Below are 18,191 nucleotides of genomic sequence, written 5' to 3' on the forward strand. Positions count from 1 at the left end.
GGAGCAGGGGAATCCCCTGGCCCAGTTGTGAAAGGCTGGTCCCCTGAGGAAGACAAAGCCAATGGAATCAGCCAAAGGGAAGGGACAGGAAAAGGCAGGTTATGCAGGCGAGGGCACAGTCTTACAGGCTGTAGTGCTTAGGTGCATTGACTCTCTAAGCATCCTTGTTGTGTCCCGAAAAGCTTTTGTTCTCAGTCCCCCTCCCATACCCCCCACTGCTTCCCGGTCTTTGCTGCTCCTTCCTGGGGACAGAATGAGGCAGAGGCCCTTAAGCCCCGTGATGAGAGCGAGGGTGAGCATCTGTATGACTAACAGTGGGTCTGACCATCCATTTCCTGGATGAGTGAGTTGAGGCTGAGAATGAGTGATCTGTGGCCACACAGCTGTTCAGTGTCAGATCAAGAATTTGAACTTAGAACTTCTTACTGCAAGCCCAGTGTTCCACCCACCAAATTATTATGATTCCTAATGTATATAGATGTTACACATTTACTAGATAAGGTAAACTTGGGCCTTATATGTGGTACTCACATAGGGGCCATCAGTGAAGCAAATCACATCGTGTCCCATTCCTTGGGCGTTCCTGTGTACAGTGTCGAAGAGCAGGAAACAGGTGGTGTGGTGGTGGAGTCCAGAGTGTGAGGAAATGTCACTGCAGTCAAGGATTTTAAGACAATCCTATGAATAGAGAGTCAAGAAGGAAAAACTGCTGGGTAGAAGCGGGAGGTGCAGGAGACAGACACGAAGGTGTGAAAGCAGCGCTTGACTTGGAGCAGAGGAGGAACCGTAATTACTGGGAGGCACACTGGGGGGTCTTGGGAGGCCTCTGCCTGTGAGATGAGGCAAATGAAGGAGTGTGTCATGCACTAGTCAAAATAAGGGAAATAAGGAAACTCGCATTTATTTGGCTTCAGCCAAGCTGTGGGCACTCTGATAAGTACTTTCCCACTTATTATCTTCTTTAATTATCACAGCAAAGGGTTGTAGACACGACTATCCATATTTTTACAGATCAGTCTTAGGTCAACCGGGGTCACACAGCAAGCGGCAGAGCCAGGCCCACGCCCCGCTGTGTCATTCCAGAGGTCATTTTTGTGGGAGGACTGGGCTGGAGGGAAGCTGAGGAGTATATACCTATGTCATCCTTTATCACCGTAATCACACAGGCAGTTGTCCTTCTCAGACTTCCTTCTCAGACTCAGAAGAAAACTTGGCCTCACTCCCTCTATACTTTTTGTTGCCCTTCTCCAGACCTAATTTCATAGCCTCTGAGATAATTTCTAGTTAAAGAAAAATCAGGCGTGGTTCCTTTTGTCTTTTTTCCATTAGGAGTCATTAAACCAAGTCACACGAAGAGCAGTTGTCCCAAGGACAGGAGCAAAGCAGCTCTCTTCCCTACGGATCATTAAAACCCAGAGCCCAGATCCTTAGCCACTGAGAACTTTATTAGGCGCGAGGTCAGGGAACCTAGGACTTTCAGGACGTGTGGGCAGGAATAGGGGGCGGGGAGAGAGGAGCCCACACACGTGGGGCCCCAAGTAGGAAACGTGGTCGGGGTAGGGATAAGGTGGCCCCCTGGGAGATCCTGGGCGAGCGGCTGAGGAAGCCAGTGGCAGGGGCTCTCTTTTAGTGCTCAGGGGTCACACTAGATTGGAGTCTTTTCTCACCCACTGGTGGCGGGGAAGCAGAGAGGAAGGCATCAGAAGTGATGTAAAACCCACTGTTGTCATTAAAGGTGAGTTGGAGACTCCTGCTCAGACTCAGAAACTCCTTTGACCTAAAAAGTTGGCCTCAGTGCCCTCAGGGAAACTGTCCCTATAAATTACCAAGGCAGCTGATAATCAGTGGTGGATTCAGGAAGTGCTGCTTGAGCGCCAGGTCGGGGAGTGTTGGAACAGGGGTCAGGGCAGGTTACCGAGTAGACGCCGCGTGAACGGCAGCCAGTGGCCGGTGACTGACGGACTGTTTCAGGAGCCTGCTTTGAGGCCGCTGTGGTTTTCCGAAGCGTGTGGCACGCCAGTGAGTAGGTGCAGCGCGTGAGCACCTGAACTGGCCCTTAGGTGGATAGAAGCCTGGACCGTGTTGTGAGGCTGGGCATTTGGCCCCGGGAGATTTAGGCCCCGGAGAGAGCTGCGTGCTTGAGCCACTGTAAGCGAGGCTCCCCTCAGCTTGGACTGCCTCCAGCTTCCCGTTCCTGAGGTCAGCCTGGAGGATGAGGAAGCCTGCGTTCTCACCTCTGTGAGTGAGAAGCACACGTCAGGAACGCGGCCCGCAGTTGGGCCTTGAAGGGGGTTGTCATTGAGGGCAGATGAGGTGTGGGAGCGGACTAGCTGGAGGCCTTTGGGGCTGCCGTAGAGTGTTGGGGGAAGCCAGCCACCAAGGTGCGAGGGCTAGGACCTTACAAGGTGGACTTCCCTGTGACCCGGTACCGTAGAGGTGGCCCGGGGCCCGTGCAGAGGGACTGTAATGAGGAGAAGCGGCCCTGGTAGCTTGAGAAGTGACGTACTGGGAAAAGTGTGGGAAATAGGAAGGGCCTTTTGGGCAGCCAGCCTGGGTGTCTTCCAGGCCGCTAATATCTTCTATTGAAGGACCGATGGTGATGTAGGAGCAAAAGAGAGTGGGCTTGACATTCACAGTCCTAATCGATGCGTTACAAGTGACTGCTATAATCAAGTTATTCTGAGACAGGTAGCCGAGCAGAGATGAGGTGGACTGGGCCTGTGGAGCTTGAGTATCTAGGTCAGCTATACCCTGTTATGTGTAGTTTAGACTGGAATTTTCTGGTAGTGAGATTAACAAGGAGGTAGATGCTGCCTATGTCGTGTGCCCAGGTCCCTGCAGCACACGGGGGATGGCCTTGAACTTCTTAGCCCTGTTCCTCTGCAGCATGCAGGCACCAGGGACCTGAACAGCCTTTCCATTTATTTTTTGTTGCCGAGGCCTGTAGAAAAGGGCCAAGCAGAGGTTCCTTAGCATACCACTGCCCAATTACTATCTGAGTGAGTTGATTTGTGGGACTTCCTGATGGTTTGTGAGGAGGACGAGTTCCTAGCCGTGCTGGGGACACGTTCCATGTTCTCTGTCCATGAACAGGGGCATCCATTATGTCCAGGGGGAACCATATAGGATAATAAGAATCACAAGGCCTTGGAACCGAAATCAAGGTCTTAGAGGAACACATTTGTGACTTCTGCCTAATGGGATAATTTCTGAATCCTTTATAAAACATCTCTCTGGGTAAAGAGTTATTTCTTGTAGTGTTCATCTTTTAATCTTCTCATGTACGGAACTTGACTTTGGGGTTATTGTAGAGGAATTTGGAGGGTATTTTTCTTACAACCAGAATAATGATGGCTGATGATGGAAATTACTAGCTATAAGTAAGTGTTCATCTTACAGTTTGTTCACATACTTTCAGCTTTAAAAAAAAAAGTCGGTTTGAGATGGAATCTCAACCCCTTTTTGGTCTTTGGATCCTTTTACGCTTTAAGAAGTGTTATTTACGGACCTCAAAGAGCTTTCTGTCTGTGTGGGTTATGGGCATTGATGCTTATAATAGAAATGAAGACTAAAACTTCACAAAAAAATTAATTTAAAAATAATGACAAACTCATTACACATTAACACAAATTACATTTGTATGAAAAATAGCTATTTTCTAAAACAAGAAAACATTTAGTAGGAAGAGTGGCAATATTTACATCTGCTTCTGTGTTCAATCTTTGGCAATATGTTGTTTTAGCTGAAGTAGATGAAGACATCCAGCCTCACAGACAAGAGAATTGAAAAAGGGATTTCGGTAGCCTTTTCAGGTAATTGTGAGTTCATTTGTGACACGATACCGAAACTTGACAAGTGGTAGGTTCCTACAGGTTAGTTGCAGTGTGCAGTCCTATCGGTGAACCTTTTGTACTGTGCTGTGTTAAAAATCCCTGGTCTCTTTTGTACTTTGAATAGATCTTTTACCCACAGTGATTTGTTACCTGACACATTGGTCATTTGGGCAACATTGGTTCACTTTTTGCAGATCCTGAGAATGTTTATATGTTCCATTACATGTAATATCAGAAAATTCACGGTAAGTGTTGCTGTCAGTCTCATCAGGAAAGTCTTCAAGTCTCAGGAAGCTGGAGAGCTCATGGTGACAGGAGTTTTCCAAAATCCCAATTTTCACTTGAAAGCTCGGATTTGACAGTTGGCAGTAAATACCATCAGTTTCCTGTTATCTGAGATGTCTGTCCAGCACCTAAGTCTGCATAGCAAGTGTGTAGTCACTCAAGTAAAAATGATGTTCTGTCGAGAAGAAGAGGCGGTTCAGCTTGCAGCTCAGACAGTTACATTTGTACAAGTGCTTTTCCTTTAGGCAACCATTGCCCTTGGGTATGCGACCTGGTATGCTTCCATTTTAATCTAGAATATGATAAATATACATTGAAAATATATTTGTATGTATTTCATATCAATGTAATAAACATAATGTGTTTAACATAAATGTAATTAATATAAAAAAAGGGTCTAGATTTAGTAAAATTATTTTTTTATTGCTTCTTCAAGGATATTCTTTTTTTTTTTTTTTTTTTTTTTGGCGGTACGCGGGCCTCTCAACTGCTGTGGCCTCTCCCGTTGCGGAGCAGAGGCTCCGGACGCGCATGCTCAGCGGCCATGGCTCACGGGCCCAGCCGCTCCGTGGCATGTGGGATCCTCCCGGACCGGGGCACGAACCCGTGTCCCCTGCATCGGCAGGCGGACTCTGAACCACTGCGCCACCAGGGAAGCCCAAGGATATTCTTAAGTGAAACTTTGGCTTACTGTGAGCCCCTGGAGGTGAAGAACACTTTGACTACAGGTATCACTTGGTGCCTCTGCCGTAGGGCTCTGTGTGAGGGGCCTGAGGAGTCGGCAGTTTACCAGCCAGTATTTCTGCACCCTCCATGCAAGTGTCAGCACAGTGAAAAAAGTAAACTACATCTTACTGTTATTTTGAAAATCATTTTGATCTTGTTTTATAAGGGTTTTGGAACCCCCAAGAGTCTTGGTTTTTGAGAACTGCTGGTCTACGACAGTAACTGGAAAGAACTGAGCTTCCCGAGGTTGGACAGTTGTTCAGTATCCCGTGCTCACAAGTTGGGTTTTTTGCAAGAGACTCAACTTGTGGCTGGTGGACTGATTTCAGCCTGCTGACGTTTTATTTGTAGGAATGAATGCTTTTAAGGGGAGTAGGTGGGAGGGGCCCCCTGGCCCCTGATGTCTTAAGCCGGACAAGAGCACACGGTTATATTCCCTGCTGGATCCCAGAAGGCATCTGACCTAGCGCGCCTTGCTGGAGCATGGTTTTAAGGTGAACCAGGCCGTTTGTCAGGCTCTTGGCTTAGTGTGTTGTAGGAGAGGCCTTGAACCTGGAGTGAGCGAGGAAAACAGAATGTGAAGGACGTATTTTAGAGCAGACTTTAACATTTCTGTGCGTAGCAGGGACAGAGGAGAAGGAAGAGATGGATACCACGGCAAACCCAGCTGACTCTGAGCTAGGAAATTGGATAAAAGAGGAGTTTTTAGGGAAAAGAATTGCTTTGTCATTCTGTAGCCAGTATTTATTAGCATTTTCCCCAACTCAGGAGGGGAAGGTCTGGGGACTCGGTTTTCACTGTGGGAGGATAGAGCACCCTGATTTATTGGCCCATCAGTGCTGCGTAGACAGGGAGAGGTGATCCCGAACAGGAAGTGAGTTTGCAGTCAGGAAAGCGTATGGACGCTGGGAGGTGACAGGTTGACGGCTGAGCACTGCAGGTTCCTGAAGCCACCCTCCAGTAAACAGCATGCCTTCCCGATGTTCAACGAGTTGAGGGAAGGACGGGGGAGAGTTTATGGGGCCTAGGCTTGTGCATTGTCTCATTTCATTTTCGTAACAGCCCCGAGAGATGGATATGAGTATCATTTCTCTTTTACGTTTGAGGTAATTGAGTCTTAGGCTTAAGTGAGTTGCTTAAAGTCACACTGTTGGTGGAAGAGCTGGCAAGTGTGTGTTTTTTTGCAGGATAAAAAAGGTTGGCAGAAAGTGCTACTTCTCGGGGTGAGAGGCGGCTTTCAGTGGGCTGAGCGTTGGAAGGAGTGGGGGCAGCTGGGGAAGCGGGACTGGCGCTACACAGAGACTCACGCTCTCAGGATCATGCTGTCAGATTGACTGTAGGTTTTCATCGGCTTTGACGAGTGTAGAGGAAGAGTGGAATCTTATTTCTTTTTGGAATGTTTTCTAGCGATCAGGACTTCTGGGTGAGGCTGGAGCTTTTTCATATTCTTGGCCCGTTAGGGGGCATGTAGTCTTCGACTGCTCTAGCAGGTGATCCCTTGGCAGGGTTTATGATGATTTCGGGAGATGTGGAGTCACCGTTGCTGTGGGAAGGGGAGTGGCAGGGACGGGTGAGTGGAGTTTTGTATGCTCCCCACCCTGTCCCAGGCTGTGACACACAGGCAGGCTCTGTCTTGGTCCCGCGGGAATGAGCCACACTCCCTCACTGGCCAGGCTCTGAGGAGGGATTCCTACGACTGAGGTGGCCACAGCAGAAGCTACAAATCAATTAGAAAGCCTCCCCTCTCATTTCCAGACGGAACATTCTTTTCCATTGCTGCCCACTCCCCTTTGACTTTGAACCTTAGAGTTTTATTCTAAGGAAGTGTCCTTTCACATCATAATCTGGTAGAGGTAAGAGCAGGGCAGAGCCCCCCTTTTGCCTTCCACATGCTGAACGTGTGCTCCTAGGCTTGGTAGTCCTGGTTGTCTCTAGACACTTGCCCTTCTCTAGGCCAAGACCCTCTGTCCTCCTACCCTTCGTGGTTAATTCGGTTTGTCCTTTCGGTTTCAGTATAAAAGTAGAGTTTACTAGAAGTCTTCCTTGTCACGAAAGACTAGTTAGTATGCCCCCCTTCGTGCAGCTGTGTCCCTGGGGCCTGCTCGGCCACAGCACCACTTGCATGATGCTGGGCCTGTCTCCTTCCTCTCCTAGACTGTAAACCACACGAATGCAGAAGCCGTGGCTGTGTTGTTCTTCATAGGATCTTGCAGAGTGTAGCCCGCTGCCTGACAAATGCTGGGTGCTACATGTTTGTGGAACATATACCTGCATGCACGCATGTGCCGATCCTGCATCTGAGTTCAATTTCCAGGACTGTTGCATCAATGGTGACTTTCTTCTAGGCCTGCTTCTGGGTGAGCTGGATTCTCTTGAGTATCATTTATAAATCAAACACTAAACAACATGGCATGAACCAACATGTGTTAGGGCAGCTGGGAACACAGGGATCTTCCTGTAAAACACTTCCCAGTAATTAAGAGACCTGGAAGTTGATTTGGAGTCTTTATATTTCACAGTGACTAGTCTAGGGCATCATCATCTGAGCTACGGCACTTTGGTTATCTTTGAGAATCTTCTCCAGGCCCCATGACACAATGCCTGCTCTACAAGTGGGGGAGATGAGTCACATGGCCGGTGCAGCGCACTGCAGTTGGTGGTGGGGTTTTTGGTTGAGGCTGGAGGCATAGGAATGTCTTCTTTCCTATTCTGTTTCATTTTTATCTTTCCCAGAAAGTGTGCCCTTATCCCTTCGAGTGACAGAACTATAAACCACATGTTCTGGCAGATCTGGTTCTAGATGGGAAGTTAGTTTGATCTCTGTTGACATAGATTTAACTGATGTATTAAAGAGTCTGCTACTCTAGGGTGGGGTTATTTATATTTAATGCTTTATAGGAACCTTAATACTGTAGAAGGACCTGCAGCACAGCACACAACAGCAGCCGGCCTGGTGCGCGGGTACAGTCTGAGGGCGAGGCTTCTGGTGCCAACTCCTTGACGAGCGTGACTGGATTTCTCTCCTGCTGGGTCAGGGTGGTTGGTCTTGATTTCACGTCCAACCTGTACTGAGTGTGATCGAGATCCGAGTCAGCGTTCTGGAGCGTCTGCTGGTCGCCATTGCCCGGCCTGCGCCTCTGTGTTGGGTGGTTGGTTCTGCTGAGTGCAGCCACACTGACGCCTCCCGTCAGCCCAGCGCCAGGGCCCTGTGGGACAGTGACTCTCAGTGTCCTGCTCGCCTGCTCTTCTGTTCGTTCTTCAACACCTGCCCTGTGCAGCCTGGGTCCTTCTATTTTGCAAGCATCGGATCATTTTAATAAGAAATCTGAAAAACTAGTTCGCCCATTTTTCCTGTGCAGAATCATATTCTGGGGACAGCTGTGTAAAAGAGAGTAATACGTGAAAGGCGTATACAGAAGTAGTTTAAATAATCCTCTTTCAAAATCCACGTTCAGAATCTTCCTCCCCAGTGTCCTGAGCTTCCTCCTAGGGTGGAGGGACTGTTATCTTCAAGTTCTGCAACAGATTCAGGCCGAAATTTGGAGAGAAAATCAGCGTCCCCCCTCTGTACCTTCCTCTTGACCTTTGCCCCCTGCAGGTGTGACCAGAGTGGGCTCCTCTCCCTGCAGGCATATCTGCCTGCAAGGAAATTCAAGGCCACTGCAGCAGACGCGGTGCCTCAGACCACAGTCCGGTAGTAGTGTTACCTCCTGAGCACAGTGGTGGTTGAATCTGTGTCTAGAATTGAGAGCTCTTGGCCCGATCAGCACTCAAAGGGCAACAGCTCCATTCTCCCAGCCCATTAATCCTGCGTCTCCATTTCCAGATGACCCTTTCCAATGCCAGGGCCCAGAGCTTTTATTCTCTCAGGGCATAGTTTCTTTGTATTTAGGACTCATTTTTTTACTTCCTCGCATTTCAGCCACAGTTGTCTATTAGCTGATCCCTCACTTTTAACTGTGCTGGGAGATGGGTACAAATTCAGGTATTGTTTGGTGTCACAAGGTTTAGATGAGGCACAGCTGCTAATGGACAAACTACAGGGAGAGAAGAGGGCTCTTTTCATGGAAGGTGGGGACTTGAGGCAGATGGGCTACTTGAAGCTTTCTTCCCGTCACTTCTCAGCTGGACTCTAACCTTCCTGTTTGAGAGGTTCTCCTCAAATATAAATTGAAGGCTTGTACTGCTGAGGGTGCCCCTGAGGTCTCGTGGACAGATGGGACATTGCCCGTGGCAGTGCCAGGTGACCTCAGTGCAAGGTTCCTCCCTCCTCAGGTCTCCCAGGTGGCCTCACAGTCAAACAATGGGCTGTCCCCTTGAAAGCCATTATGGGACATTGGATAGGAGACGTCGTCTTGAGTGAGAGAATCTTGGGGACGTTGTGCCCTTGGGATCTGTAGACTTCTGTGGCATCTACCTACTCGCTGGGTTTACAGTCTCCTTTGTATGTACGGAAGCAGTGAGGCAGGTGCTGTTTTAGGAAAGGCTACAGTGAGGATCCTTGGTGGTGGTTTGTCCTCCTTTTGTTTTTTGGTTGGTCACATGGCAAATTTGCTGGAGGTTCTTTTGCTTGAGCTTTTTCCTGCAGAATGTAGCTTGCCCTCATGCGGTGAGACTTACAGGCACTTTACCTGGAAGGAATGGCAGTACCTGACTCCTCGTCCAGAGAAACTCTGGCGGGAGTTCATGTACGACAACTGTAGGAGTTTCACATCACTGAGCTTGGTGTTTCCACCCTTCTGAGCAGAGTCAGCCTCTCCTGAGGCCAGTCTGGATGGATGCCTTGACCTTCACTGCTTCATTTCTGAGGGAGGGCACCAGGAGAACCGCATGGCATCTCGGTTAATTAGCTCAGGAGGGAAGGAGGGCGGAGTGCAGCACTGCTCCCTGTGTCCCCTGCTTGTCACCGTCACCTTCCCTCTGCTCTCCAGTGACATCTGCGGTGCACACGTTCTCACGTGCTCAGGATTGATTGGGGAAGTCACAGCCATTGGAGGAGTGCATCTGTTTAGTTCAGTTTCACCTCTGTGCAATGTGCCGGGTCCTGGGATCAGTTTGTCATTGCAGGAGGAGCAGGAAAAGAATGTTTTCCCGACACGAACCAGTTTTGTTATCATGAAAAATTACAGACATACACAAAGGAAGATAGATTAGCTTATTCATCATTTATCCATCACCTAGAAGTAACAGTTACAACAATCCTCCCTCATTTACTTTGTCTGTCGTTTTTATTTCGGCCAAAGCATTTTAAGACACATCTCAGACATCGTGTCCTTTCATTCTTACAAACTTCAGTATAAATCTCAAAAAATACAGACATTTGTTTATACAACTGCAAAGGCATTGTCACACCGAATACAGTGAGCAGTGTTCCTTGTGTCATCTGATACCTAGTCCCTAACGGTGCTTCCCCAGTTGTCCGTTTTAGCAGCTGGCCTATTTGAATCAGATTCTGAAGAAGGTAGGTCTTCAAGTTACATTTGGCTGGTACGGTTGTTCTATCTCAAGTCTTTGTAATCTAGAGCAGCCCAACCCCCCCCTCCCCCTTTCTCCATGCCATTTACTTGTTGCAGAAATGGGTAGCTGTCCTGTGGACTGCGTCACATTTTGATATTTTTCTGCTGGTATCCTGGTAGTTCCTCTAGCCCTCCTAGTTCCTTCAAATAAAAATGAGTCCTGGAGGCATGCTTGGCAGGAATGTTGCAGATGACGCTGTGTGTTTCCTGTTGCCCCTTGGAGTTACGCTGACATCATGGATTGGTGGGTTCAGGGGTTGACAGCCAGATCCTCAAAATGTAAAACGTTCTCGATCAGCCTTTCATCTGACGTTTTCACCCATTTCTTACCGGGGTCTGAATCACGCATTTCGTTAGGGTTGCGTGTTTCCTAGCTGGATTGTTGCATCATCTTGAAAGATAGTTCATAGACGAAGGATTTTTCATTCTTTCCTTTTAGTTGCCAAGTGTCAAAAAAGGTAAAAATTGGTGTCCTATAACTTTCAGTTTAGTCTAGTGCCTTGAGTCTGTCTCTCTGCCTCTGTCTGTCCCTCTCTTACTTTTTCCGCTCCTCCCCAACCCTTGTCGTCATTGTGAACTCGGGGGTTTTGTATATTTAGTGTGTTTCAGTGGCTTGCATTCATTATTCCTTTTGATGCTTAGTTGTCCCATTTTTGGCCAGCAGGAGTCTCTTCATGAATTGGCATCTGTGTTCCTTTGCCATGACTCTCTTACATTCTGGCATGACAAGGTGTCCCAGGCTCACTTCATAAAGTGCTGCTCTGGCCTTGAGACCAGGCATTCTGCAAGGATCCCTGTGCCATTTGGTGGAAAAGGGTCTATAAGGGAAGGGACCATTGCTGTCGGTTGTCATTGCTTCCAGGCCTTTTTGATGGACAGCCTTAAGAAAAAAAAAGATATGAATTCAAACTGATATTTCTAAGTCAAATTTTACGTTACAGGATTTTTTTCCTTACCTTTGATTTTATATTTGTATCTCATTTGTTTCACCTCGAATCTTGGTTCCTAACAACATTACCGTAATGACTTATTTGCCTACTTTATAAAAACTTATTATCCTACTTTATAAAAACACCACCGTTATTATAACTAAGTTAAACTATTGAAAGAAGTTTGACTTCTTTGCAGCTTTACTTATCAACAGAATGTCCCCCGGGTATGTATGATCAGTCTGCTGTACTCAAAAGTCGTTTGTGGCTGTGTCATCAACTTGAAAGTTAAGGTTCATTTTCTTCATTTTGTTTTCAAAATTTAGGGATTGCTTTTCTTGTTTATTTAGTTTTATTTTTTGAATTTATAAACATTCATATGTCTCCAAAGTCAAAACTACATCACAAGTTACATTCAGAGAAACTTTACTTCATCCTTTTCTCCTTCCTCCCATTTAAATTCATTTTGTATTAAACAGAAATAGACTCACAGACATAGAAAACAAACTTACGGTTACCAAAGGGGATAATGGGGGTGGGAAGATAAATTAGGAGTTTGGGATTAACGTATACACACTACTATATATAAAATAGGTGAACAACAAGGACCTACTGTATAGCACAGGGAACTATACACAATATCTTGCAATAACCTTTGATGGAAAATGATCTGAAAAGGAATATATATATATGTATAACAGAATCACTTGCTGTACACCTGAAACTAATAAAACGTTGTGATTAACTATATTTCAATAAAAAATTCATTTTGTATTATCCTTCTCCATGTTTACTTTTATACATCATGTAAAGAAATATTTAAATAATTCATATTCCCCTCTTTTTTTGCACAAAAGGTAGCATGTTTGAGCTATTATTCTATGCCTTGTGTTTTTTTTTTTTTTTTTAGTGAACAGTGTTATCTGGGTTCACTCACATCAGTACATCATGCTCTTCCTCATTCCCTGTTTTCAATGGCTGAGCAGTTGTCCCCTGAATGAAGTCCCAGAGTTGATTCAGCCACTCCCCAGTGGACGGGCCTTGGGTTGCTGGCAATGTTGCTGTTACAAGTACTGCCTCAATAAACTGGGCCATCAGTCATTCCTAGTTTGCAGTATATCTTGAGATAGAGCTCTAGAAGTGTGATTACTGGGTCAGAGGATAGATGCATATATACTTTTTCAGACATTGACTATATTTTTTTTGCTGAAATTTTGTTTATCTAGTTGAATTTCATTATTCTAACACTTCCATCTAGAAACAGTGCAATTTATTTTGCAGTTTTAATGTTGAAGAAATCTCAATCCCTCATGTACCCTGTCTTTATTTATATAAAACATATTATGGAGAGTGTTATTTTAAGATCTGTTAATTTCATTAATTAATTGAAGTATCATTTACTGAGTATAAAGAACAGGGCATGAAAAGGTGGGTAAGGCATCCTAAACCTCAAAAGATTTCAGATTGAATATTTTGGAATTTTCTTCTGTTTCCTCTCCTTCTGTTTGGTATATATTTTGTTCCATGTTGGTTATCAAAAGCCTGGTAACAAGGCACTGGAAAATGTACCTTTATCTGCTGTAGCAGAAGAAAGCAGGCCACGTCTGCAGGAGAGAGGCGGTGTCATAAAGTACTCTGGAGATGCGTTCAACAAATGCTAACTGAAACACCTCCCCACCTCCCCTTTGCCAGGATGTAACAGCGAGCAACATACAGAGTTCTTCCCTCCTGGCATTTATAGTCTAGTACGGGACACAGAACAAGAAGCAAGGAACAAGATAATTACAGGTTCTCTGCGCTTTGAAGGAATCAAATAAGAGGTTAAAATAGAGCCTTAGCCAGGGGCCTTCTTTACGTAGGGGAGAGGCGGCTCACACACCAAGCCACGCGTGAGGTCGGGGAGCTTGGGGGCAAGGCCATGCAGGACCTTGGTTTTTAGGTTAAGGATTTGGATTTTAAGTACATCAGGAAACCATGGAGGACAGTTAAGCAAGGGAATGACATTTGATGCTGTCATATATTTATTCTTTCTGTGGATTGGGAGGTGACTCGATACTATGTTTCAGCTCCAGAAGCAACATTTTCCCTTCTGAAGTTCCAAGTGGAGTGCGTTTTCCTTCGTGTGCCTTTTATGCAGGACAGCTGCTTCTCATATTCACATGTAGGTCTTCTGAGGATTTCTTTTCTTTTTCAATAGTCTTCCCTTGATGTTGCTCAGATAATTACAGTAAGTGGTTGTAATTGGATTATGTACTTGGGCTATGAACAGGAGCATGATATCTACAAATTCTCTTCTTCAGACCTGCAAATCCAAGAGACACGTCTCTCTGGAAGATAAGAGCTCCTTCCTCAAGATCAAAAAAGGTCTGTGTTACTGCTGTCACGTTTATAAAATTAATTATGGAATCCATAGCAATTTTCTGGACAAGAAAGGCATTTTCAGTGTAAGTATTTATGTTTCTGTTATAGGAGACTGCCGGAGTGACACCTGCGTAGGGAATCCTCACCAGGAAGGACTGACACACCTGGACCCAAGGCGCTGGCTTCCCGGGAGGCTCCTGTCTGATGTGCAGGAGGCAGGATGTCATTGTGACTCTGCAAGGGGAGGCTCCTGGTGACCGAGACCAGCACGCAGTATCGCACCCTTGGCTACAGGGTACACTGTGCAGACCTTTTCCTGCAACTGAGAAGTACGAGATTATTCTGCAAGAGGAAGATTCCAGGGGCTTAAAAACGCAAAGGTTTCTACCTTGGGAGCCCCTTGGAATGTTGGCAGCTCAGGATCTCAAAGAAAGTTCTGTGTTAATGAGTTACAGAGTCCACGTGGAAGTAAATGTCACTTTCTAATCAATAATAATACCGAGTGAGGAGCACTATGCAGGGAGGAACCTTCCATAGAAAGACAGGCAGGGGAGAGCTTAGGCCGGCCTCGAACCTCCCGAGCAGAGCCAGCCTGAGATAAGCACCAAAATGGCCAAGTGAGAGGCTCTGTGAAATAGCAGCCCTGTAACTGTAGTAGTTGTGAGGAAACCTTCTCCGCTAAATCACGACACCAAATAGGAAACATGATCTACAAGTGCCCCATGTGTAGGGAATTCTTCTCTGAGAGAGCAGATCTTTTTATGCATCAGAAAATTCACACTGCTGAGAAGCCCCATAAGTGTGACAAGTGCGACAAGGGTTTCTTTCATCTGTCAGAGCTCCATATCCATTGGAGAGACCACACGGGAGAGAAGGCGTATAAATGTGATGATTGCGGGAAGGACTTTAGCACCACGACAAAGCTCAATAGACACAAGAAGATCCACACGGTGGAGAAGCCCTATAAGTGCTACGAGTGCGGCAAAGCCTTCAACTGGAGCTCACACCTTCAGATTCACATGAGAGTTCACACAGGTGAGAAACCCTATGTCTGTAGTGAGTGCGGAAGGGGCTTTAGCAATAGTTCAAACCTCTGCATGCATCAGAGAGTCCACACCGGAGAGAAGCCCTTTAAATGTGAAGAGTGCGGGAAGGCCTTCAGGCACACTTCTAGCCTCTGCATGCATCAGAGAGTCCACACAGGAGAGAAGCCCTATAAATGCTATGAGTGTGGGAAGGCCTTCAGCCAGAGCTCGAGCCTCTGCATCCATCAGAGAGTGCACACCGGGGAGAAGCCCTATAGATGCTGTGGGTGTGGGAAGGCCTTCAGCCAGAGCTCGAGCCTCTGCATCCATCAGCGAGTGCACACGGGGGAGAAACCTTTCAAATGTGATGAGTGTGGGAAGGCCTTCAGTCAGAGCACCAGCCTCTGCATCCACCAGAGAGTGCACACAAAGGAGAGAAACCATCTCAAAATATCAGTTATATAAAGCGTTTTGCTAAGAGGTAAAAATCCTAAAACCCATAAGTGCCACTAGGAAGGAAAACCCTGTAAATACCTACATTGACCCAAGAAATTTTTACAGCAAGCCCCAGCAGAACATTGTTTTCCAAGAGGCACGTGTGAGGTTGATTTTTTGGATTCATGCCAAGTGTGTTCCACAGCTTGACTTTGAATCTGGAATCCCTCCGCGTGTTTGCCCAGGACAGGCTGTGAGGTCCCAGTCGTGGGTGTGTGTTTCCTGGGATTCTGGCGCGATGCCTCCACAGTTGAAACACTACACAGGAAACCATGATCCTTGCCCAGCCTCCTGAGTCACCTTCTGTCTACACTTTACCTAAAAGTCACCCCAGATACTCCCCCGTTTCGGGAGCTCATGACCGACCTTCTCTTGATCCAAGCATACTGGTGAATGCGTTTGAAAACGGCCGGCTCCCACGAAGTAGTGTTCTGGTATTTCTGAGGTCACCACTCGATTCAGCCTCTACGTATCTGTCCATATATCCCGTTACTTCTGAACTCACTGTACCTGTATATCCTCAAAATCCCATAAATATCCACCCCTTCCTAGATGGCATTAAATTTCATTTTAGATTTTAGGTGACTCATAATTTCCATTTACTTTGTCTGTTGGCGAAATCATTGGCAGACATACATGCCCTTGAACTTTAATTTTGTGAATTCTGCTAATCACTGTGTCTCTATGTTAGTCAGACTTAATTTTCTAGTGGCTACATCACATATTTTTAACTTGAATTTTTTTGGAAATAGCTGAATGTAAATAGGGAGGAAGAAGCAAGCAAAGTTAGAACTCTTCTCCATCCAGAATTGCCCTCTCAGGCTCCTTTGGTAACAAGGGGAACCCCTTACTGGCTTGGGGAGACCATAGGAGAAGCGGATGGTAGGAGGCCTCACTAATAATAGTCTCTGATTCTGTGATTTTGGGGCAATAATGTGTAGGAGTCCTCGATACCTTTTCATTGAGGATTACATATCAGTTCCTTTGTAGGCATGAACTTTCTTCATTCATTCAACAAGTATTTATTGAACACCTCCTACGTGCCAGGCACTGTGCCAGGTACCGGGAATACCACTGAGTAAGACAGACAAGGGCCCTACTCTCGTGGCGTTGACTTCTGGTGGAGGAGACAGATGATAAGCAAGTAAACAAATAAATAATGTAGTTTGAGGTAGTGATTAAGTGATACAGAGAAAATAACCTAGGGTGAAGATTTAGAGCAGTGGGGGTGGGGCGGGGGGCAGCGGTAGGTAGCGGGCAGGGAGGCCTTTCCGGGGGCAGCACAGGGGCGGCTGCAGGGGGCTCGCGGTCCTGCCGGGGAGCTTCCGGAGCAGGAGGTGGCGGCCGGCGGTGAGGGCAGCGTGCAGCGGGGAGGGGGAGAGATACTGAGCTGCTCAGTATCCTGACATTTATAGGCCTTTTTTTTTTTCTTTTTTTTTTTTTTTCTGGCTAGATTGGTATTAAAAACTCATGTGGAGGAACTCAAGGAATGTTTAGAAGACCAAAAGTCCCCAATGACAACAAAAAGCAACTAATTTTTAACTTTGTTTCCCTTCTCATTCCTATTCTCATTGATTTCCCACATGTAGTCCTTTTGCTCAGGAAGTCTTTGGGGAAATTAAGGCTCTTTGAAAGCTCTGAAATGGGTGTTCAGGTTAGCGGTCTCTGTCCACTGTCTGAGAGGTTGGAAAATGAACTACCCGAAATAGTCATCGAAATACTGAAACGAAGCTTGATTTTCTCTTCATATTTGAATTAATTTCTTCTGTTTGACTGGAAGGGTTTCTTGTATAACTAAAACCTCAATGCATAAAGGAGATTTAAAAGGAGCACATAACTTACTGGGTGAGCCATGAAACTGGAGGTGGGATTTGGGGGTAAATTTGTTACCGTCTGAATTTTGATCCAGACATCTCTGTTAACAAGCCCTTGGGAAGTTGCTTCTCATGTTTCCTCATTTTCGCAAAGAGAGGGCTGGCTTAGTTATTTGATAAAGCCCCTTCCAGGCCTGAATTCCTCGACTACGATTTACTGTAGTGTCTTAACACACTTCCATGTCACAGTAGTGTGGAGCGTTAGAGAAAAGCCTAGACTTTTAGTTGATAGAGAGCCAGTTGAAATATCACTGATAGAATTATAGGTTTAGGAAAAATTGGTTTGATTTGTAGCTGTATTACTGTTAGGTATGTGAGCTTGGGCAAATTGCTTAATCTTTGAGTCTAGTTTTCTCACTTACAAAATGAGGACATTAGGCTAAATGATTTCTGAGTTTCCAGCTAGTCCTAGAGTTCTATATTTCTACATAGTTGAATTATTTTATCATGCTGTTGCTGGGGAATATGACTAACACTTTTGAAGCTACTAATTTTATGTCGAGCTTTAAAGTCCATAATTGTTATCTTCGGAAAATATTATTTGACCTACAGTATGTCCAAATCAATTTAATAAAATCACTTTATAACAGGGTTCTGTGCTTGACATGTGGTTGTGTGAATTCAGTGGTCAGCGTGTGTGTGTGTGTGTGTGTGTGTGTGTGTGTGTGTGTGTGTTGTGCATTATGTCTAGGTGACCATATAATAAAGTGAGGGGGTGATGCTGTTGATACTTCAACAAGGACAATAGGCCTAAACTGGGACTGCCCCAGCAAACCAAGTTGCGAGGACCCTCTGGCCCAGGGGTCAAGCAATTGACAAAGGAGTCGTCATGTCTGGCAGACTGGAGAGAGCCTGCCCTCCTGAGAGGACAGCGCCTGCTCAGTGGTAGCTGTTTGTTTCCATGTGAGATACAGGCTTAAGGGTCCCGCATCATCTGCTCTTTTAAGGAAAAACCAACAATCCAGATCTTTACATAAAATTTAATGATTTTTAAAGGTTGGCAACGAATTCATGTTCCCTGTGTGACCCATTTTCGTCATTTGTATTACCTGCATGGTGCCCATAGGCTTTTCTTTCACTTTGCAAGCTGTGCTCTGGTCCCTGATGGCTGTCTCCCACCCATGCTAAGACCTGACACTTCTCAGCT

General features: G+C 46.0%; 1 long non-coding RNA gene across 4 annotated transcripts in view; it reads left to right on the forward strand.

Moving 5' to 3' along the window:
* LOC307196889 overlaps positions 1-17,664 on the forward strand; it is a 35,426-nt gene extending 17,762 nt beyond the window's left edge. For 3 of the 4 annotated variants that reach the window (XR_013831263.1, XR_013831264.1, XR_013831265.1), the window contains 2 exons: positions 13,590-13,653; positions 13,759-16,610. This is a non-coding gene — a long non-coding RNA (uncharacterized lncRNA). The other variant, XR_013831262.1, reaches the window with a different exon arrangement.
* The last annotated feature ends 527 nt before the right edge of the window (positions 17,665-18,191 follow it).

Source organism: Stenella coeruleoalba (assembly GCF_951394435.1).
Source record: "Stenella coeruleoalba genome assembly, chromosome: 14".
In the NCBI taxonomy this organism is placed as follows: Eukaryota; Metazoa; Chordata; class Mammalia; order Artiodactyla; family Delphinidae; genus Stenella; species Stenella coeruleoalba.